Genomic DNA, 7,527 nt, shown 5'->3' with positions numbered 1-7,527 from the left:
AAACAAAATTGAGAAAATAAAGAAAAAGAAAAGCTACTACTTCAATGAAAACCTGTTGATCACTTTATAATTCTGGCTCTGTTCAGGATATTGTGGATGTCGTGGGTAAACAAAGAATTTGAAGAAGTTCTTTTTTGGCTACTTTTCCTTCTATTCTTTGTTAATCTAGCAAGCAGTCTATCAGTTTTGTGTATGTCTTTTTTTTTTTTTTTTGAGACAGAGCCTCAAGCTGTCCCCCGGGGTAGAGGGCCATGGCTTCACTGCTCACAGCAACCTCCAATTCCTGGGCTCAAGTGAGTCTCCTGCCTCAGCCTCCCAAGTAGCTGGAAGCACAGGCGCCCACCACAACGCCCGGTTATTTTTTGGTTGCAGCCGTGGTTGTTTGGCGGGCTGGGCTGAGATTCGAACCTGCCACCTTAGGTGTCTGTGGCTGGTGCCTTAGCCCCTTGAGCCACAGACACCGAGCCAATTTTGCATACGTCTTTAAAGAAGCTTTTGTTGTTTGTCTGTTTGTTTCTATCTTGTTGCCCTGGCCATTGTCACTTCTTTTCTTCTGCTGGCTTTAGGTTTGGATTAATCTTCCTTTTATTGTCCCTTGAGACAATTCTGTTAGATTCATGATTTGCAGTCTTTCTCTCTTTCTAGTTATTTAAGAATATGAATTTGCCCCTTAGGAATGCTTTTGCTGAATTCCGTATTTTGACAGCTTGTGCCTGCTTTCTCATTCAGTTTGAAGAATCTTTTTATTTCCACTTTAATTTCATTATTGACCCAGTAATCATTCAGCAGCATGTTGTTTAATTTCACAACTTTGTGTGAAGTTGAGTATTTCTGTAGGAGTTGATCTTCAGTGTTATTCCATTGTGGTCTAAGATCATACATGGTATGAATTTTTTTTTTTTAAATTTCTTGAGATGTGTTTTGTGACCTAAGATATTTTCAATCTTAGAAAATGTTCCACCTGCTGATGAAAGCAATATTATATATTATGTAATTTGGGTGTAATATGTTGTATCAATGTCTATGAGTCCCATTTCTTCTAGGTCCCACATAGGTCCAGAATTTCTTTGCTTGCTTTCTTCCACTTGGGTGATCTGTCCATTTCTGTCAGTGGGGTGTTGAAGTCCCCAGACATTATGATGCTGTTGTTTTTCTCTTTCCTTAGATCTAAGAGGATTTGCTTCCTGAATCTGGGAGCTCCTGTGTTAAATGCACAAATATTTATAATTATTATATCTTCTTGTTGAATTGCTCCCTTTACCATTACATACCAGCCATATTTTTCTTTCTTTACCAGTGTTGTTTTAAAGTCACTTCACTGGATATGATAATAGCTGTACCTGCTTCTTTTGGTTTCCAATTGCATGGAATATTTTTTTCTATCACTTCACCTGAAGTCTGTACGAGTTCTTATGGGTTAGATGTGTCTTGGGGACAACAGATATTTTGGCTGGCTGTGTTTTTTTTTTTTCATACATTAAGCCAGCTTATTTCTCTTGAGTGGGACATTCAAACCATTCATGCTGATTTATAGAATTACTATGTGGGCTATGTGGGAAGCTGTTTTTTTAATCTTGTTGGGTAGCACCTTATTTGTTTTATCTCTTGGGATATTGCTTTATAGGAGTTCTGAGCTTTAGCTTTTGTACTGGTGTGTATATATTATGCTGATCCATGCATAATGGGGCATAGAGTATTTCCTGCAGAGCATGCCTGGTCTTCACAAATTCCTGGACTGTTGCTGCTCTGGAGAAGTCTTTATTTGTCCTTCAATATGAAACTTAGTTTTGCAGGATACAAAATTCCATGCTGGCAGTTGTTCTGTTTGAAAAGACTGATGATGAGTGCCTATTCTGGATTGTAAGGTCTCAGTTGAACGTTGCAGTAAGTCCTATAGATTTTCCTTTTAAGTGACTTGATATTTTCACCTTTCGGCCCTCAGGAGTTTATCCTTCCCATTCACTGTGGCCAGTCTGATGAGTATGTGTCTTGGTGATCAATTCTTTGCGACTCTCTTGGGTGTTTATTGAACTTCTTATACCTGGATATATAAAGCTCTAAGATGACCAGGGATGTTGTCCTCAATTATTCCCTCAGATAGGTTTCAATAGAAGCTCCCATCTAGTGGGAAGGATAATGACCAGAAAGTTTCAATAAAGCTGAAGATAAGAAGCCAAGCTGAGAGAGAGGAGTAATAACTGCACGTCACCTCTGCTGAGGCAAGCTGCGACTTCAAAGAAGCAAATATCAGGTACAAAACTCATCCAAAAAAAAAAAAAAAAAAATTGAGTGCTTGTCCCCTTCTCCAAGAGAGTCTTTTTTTTTTTTTTTTTTTTGCTTGCTTGCTGTGGGAACTCTACAAGCAGTGAACTGAGGATCTGTTGTCTCACACCATGGGACAGAGATGCTGGAAGGGGGAACTACTTCTCCAGAGGGATCCTTCTGTGAGCCTGGGCATTCTTTTGTTGGGCATGAAAGTTGAACAAACATTTCCCCTGCCATTTGAACTCCTAGTCCACCCTTGCCCATTTGCCTGGCAGCCCAGAAACCTAATCCCTGCATAGACTGGAATGTCTACAATTTATGGCTAGGACCAGGCATTGCAAGGGCCATGGTAGTGAAGCTGTGCTGTAACAGTGAGCCCAGTAGTAGTGCAGACAGACAGAGGGGGGAGGCTGTTGGGCTTGGCTCTGTGAAAGTGCAAATCAGCTGTGGGCAGAAGCTTCAGGAGCCACCTCAAAGCCTCTTAGAGACATCTCCCATGAAGCGTCAGCAATAGTAGTGATCCTGCTGGGGTCCAATTTTGGTGAGATACCTCCCCAACTCAGAGGACTGCCAGAGAGAGCCAGACCTCACCCTATAGAGATACCAGAGCTGCAGAGCGGCTGGAGCAAAGGCATGGTGGCTAAGGGAGAAGAATATTTGCATACTTGTTATACTCAAGTTTGGACTGAGCTCAGGTGGAACACTCACCAGCTGCCATTGAGTACTTGAGGCAGACAGGCTTTAGGTCTCCCTGCTGACTGGTGGCAGAGGGTGGTTGCTGGGCTTAGGAGGCATTGACAGCCTGGCAGGAGCAAAGCCCTGGCACATTTGCTAATTGGAGGGAACTGGGCAACAGACCCATGGGCTTAACAATGATGGGGAAGAAGGAGGTGCAAGGTGGGGAAAGAGTCACCAGGCCCCCTGGTCCAACTCTTCTATTGGGTGGGTCTTTCTGACTCCATGGAACACTGGAGTGAGCAACACTTGAGCTGCCAGTAGACCCCTGCTATCTACTTGCTGGAGAACTTTTGAACTCTCCCTCTTGAGAGTTGGTGATGACTGGGACAATTGGTTTGGAATTGCTGACCTGAGCCAATCACCTGAGGACCCTCCTAGGTGGTAACCTGGTTGTGTTGTAGGGGGAAGGTTTGATTTTCCTCTTCTAGCTGTTGCCAGTAGGGGGTAGGGTGTCATAGTTGCTTGTATTTCTCCACAGCTGAGAATTCAACCCAGAGTCACTGATTCACTAGGATTAGAAGGATTAGACAGAGACTAGCTGAATATGAGACAAAAACCACCTAGCTCCACTACACCAAGCAGGTCCCCAGAGTCTTAGACTGTAGTACTGTACAGGTCCTTTGCAAAGCTATAGGGGAAAAGTTGCAGTCACCAGTCCCAGGTCTTTAGCACAACTGGCTGGTTAATCACAACTCCAGGAGCCACCAATCCACTATCACCTTACCTGCTCTTCTAGCCAAATGGTGAAAAACAATCATGGGGCAGAATCAATAGAAAAACTGGCAACATGAATAACAAGAGTAGATCAACTCCCCCAAGGAATGACAAAGAAGACACAACAGAAAATCTCATTCATAAACAAATGGCTGACAGTGGCACCTAAGGCTCAAAGGATTAGGGCACTGGCCCCATATGCTGGAGGTGGCGGGTTCTAACCTAGCCCTGGCCAAAAATGGCAAAAAAAAAAAAAAAAAAGGCTGAGATGTCAGAAATCAAATTCAGAAGTTGGACCTAAAGTCAGAATTAGAAATTCTAGAAATAATTCAAAAGTTGTCTCAAGAATTCAATGAATTCAATGGCAAAATCAACAAAGATTTTTACACATTGAGAAAAGAATTTGCAGCCCTCCAAGATATGAGAAACACAGTAAATCCCTCAGTTACAGAATAGAGCAGGCAGAAGAAATGATCTCTGACATTGAAGACAAAGCTTTTGAACACTCCCAAATGTTCAAAGAGGAAGAAAAGTGGAAAGCAAAAACGGATCATTCCCTCAGAGAGCTGTGGGACAATTTCAAAAAAAGCAAACATTCAACTTATAGGAATTCTTGAAGGTGATGAGGTTGTTCTGCAAGGCACAGATGCTCTACTCTAAGAGATAATCAAGGAAATGTCCTAAACATGACAAGAGATACTGAAATTCAGATAGCAGACAGTTTCAGAACCCCAGCATGACTCAATCCAATAAAGCACCTCTCAGACACATTATAATTAATTTTGCCAAAGTGAATATGAAGGAAAAAATCCTTCAAGCAGCCAGATGTAAGAAAACCATAACCTACAAGGGGAAGACTATTAGAATGACTGCAGCTCTCTCTGCTGAAACTTTTCATGCCAGAAGAGGATGGTTATCAACCTTCAACCTCCTAAAATAAAACACCTTTCAACCCAGGATCTTGTATCCATCTAAACTGAGTTTCATTTATGATGGAGAAATTAAATACTTTAATGACATACGCATGTAGAAGAAATTTGCCATCACTAAACCAGCTCTCCAGGATATTCTCAGACCCATCCTCCACAATCCTCTACCACCAAAGTAAACTCACTCAGAAACTTTTGATCAAATCCAAGTTTGACAGTGGTGAAAGGATTAAAAATATCCACCAGACTTTCAAAAAACTTGACACCCAAAATATTTCTAGGCTTATCAGTTATCTAAATAATGTGAATGGCTTAAATTGTCCTCTAAAGAGGCACAGGTTGGCTGACTGGATACAAAAACTCAGGCCAGATATCTGCTACATACAAGAATCTCATCTTACCTTAAAAAATAAATATCCACTCAGGGTGAGGGGATGGTCATCTATAATTCAGGCAAATGGAAATCAGATTTTATTCCCAGATACAATAGGCTTTAAACCATTAAAAGTAAGGAAATATAAGGATGGTTAATTCATATTTGTTAAAAGAAAAACTCAATACGATGAGATTTCAATTATTAACATTTATGTGCCCAACCAGAATGTTCTTCAATCATAAGAGAGACTCTAACAGATATGAGCAACTTGATATCCTCCAGCGTCATAATAATCAGAGATTTTAACACCCCATTGGCAGTGTTGGATAGCGCCTCCAATAAGAAACTCTGCAAAGAAATTTTAGACTTAAACGTAGTCATTCAACAATTGTATTTAACAGACATCTACAGAATGTTCTACCCTAACAAAACTGAACACACATTCTTCTCATCAGCCTATGGGACATACTCCAAAATTGATCACATCTTAGGTCACAAGTCTAATCCCAGAAAATTTAAAATAATAGAAATGATTCCTTGCATCTTCTCGGACCATCATGGAATAAAAGTTAAACTCAGTAACAACAGGTATCTCCATACTCAAACAAAAACATGGAAACTAAATAACCTTATGCTAATGACAGTTGGGTCATATATGAGATTAAGAAGGAAAATGCCAAATTTTTGGAATAAAATGATAATGAGACACAAATTACCAGAACCTCTTGGATACTGCAAAGGCAGTTCTAAGAGGGAAATTTATAGTGTTGTAATCTTTCCTCAAGAGAATGGAAAGAGAGGAAGTCAATAACTTAAAGGGACATCTCAAGCAACTGGAAAAGGAAGAACATTCTAACCTCAAACTCAGCAGAAGAAAGGAATTAACCAAAATTAGAGCAGAATTAAATTAAATTAAAAACAAAAGAATTATACAACACATCAATGAATCAAAATTTGGTTTTTTTGAAAAGGTCAATGAAATAGATAAACCTTTGGCTAACATAAACAGAAAAAAGAGTAAAGTCCCTAATTTCATGAATCAGAAAAGACAGAGGCAAAATAACAACAGATGCCTCAGAAATTCAAAAAAATCCTTAATAATATTACCAAAACACTCTATTCTTAGAAATATGAAAAGCTGAAGGAAATAGACCAATGCTTGGAAGCATGTCCCCTTCCTAGACTTTGCCAGAAAGAAGTGGAAATGTTGAACAGGCCTATATCAAATTCTGAAATAGTATCAACTGTATGAAATCTCCCCAAAAAGAAAAATTGGGGACCAGATGGCTTCACATCAGATTTCTACCAAACCTTTAAAGAGGAACTAGTACCTATATTACTAAACCTTTTCCAAAACATAGAAAAAGAAGGAATTCTTCCCAACAAATTGTATGAAGCAATACCAAAAATACATTACTGGGATCTGATCAAACTAAAAAGCTTCTGCATTGCCAAGAACACAGTAAGTAAAGGAAGTAGACAGCCCTCAGAATGGGAGAAGATATTTGCAGGTTATTTTCCAACAAAGGTCTGATAACCAGAATGCACAGAGAACTCAAACTTATTAATAAGAAAAGAAGAAAAGAACAAGTGATCCCATTTCATTGTGGGCAAGACACTTGAACAGAAGCTTCTCTGAAGAAGACAGGAGCAGGGTCTACAGACACATCAAAAAATTCTCATCATCTTTAATCATCAGAGAAATGCAAATTAAAACCACTTTGAGATATCATCCAACTCCAGTAAGAGTAGCCCACATAAAAAAATTCCAAAACTACAGATATTGGCATAGATGTGGAGAAAAGGAAGCATTTTTGCACTGCTGGTGAGAATGCAAGCTAATATGTTCCTTTTGGACAAAAGTTTGGAGAACACTTAGGGGTCTAAAAGTAGACCTGCCATTTGATCTTACAATTCCTCTACTAGGTGTATAATCAAAAGACCAAAATCACTTTTCAGCAAAGATTTTTGCATCAGATTGTTCACTGTAGCTCAATTCAGGATTGCCAAGTCATAGAAGAAGGCCAAGTGCCCATTGACCCATTAATGGATTAATAAATTATGGTATATGTATACCATGGAATACTATGCAGTATTAAAAAAAGATGGAGATTTTACCTCTTTTATGTTTACATGGATACAATTGGAACATATTCTCCTTATTAAAGTGTCTTAAGAATGGAAGAAAAAGAATCCAATGTACTCAGTATATTTATGAAACCAGTTTATAATTAGTCACACATTCTTATGAAAGATAGATCCCATTCCTATGATACTTTGCTAAGAAGAACATTTTCCAGTTCCATCCATGTAAACATGGAGGAGGTAAAGTCTCCATTTTTCTTTTGGGCTGCATAGTATTCCATGGTGTACATATACCACAGTTTATTGATCCATTCGTGGATTGATGGACACTTGGGCTTCTTCCATGACCTGGCAATTATGAATTGGGCTGCAATAAACATTCTGATACAAACATCTTTATTATAATGTGAACAAAGGTAC

This window comes from Otolemur garnettii, unplaced genomic scaffold (assembly GCF_000181295.1).
Source record: "Otolemur garnettii isolate 467f Iridium unplaced genomic scaffold, OtoGar3 scaffold00001, whole genome shotgun sequence".
NCBI classification, from domain to species: domain Eukaryota; kingdom Metazoa; phylum Chordata; class Mammalia; order Primates; family Galagidae; genus Otolemur; species Otolemur garnettii.
The sequence above is the reverse complement of the archived record's forward strand: the minus strand, read 5'-3'. Positions refer to the sequence as shown.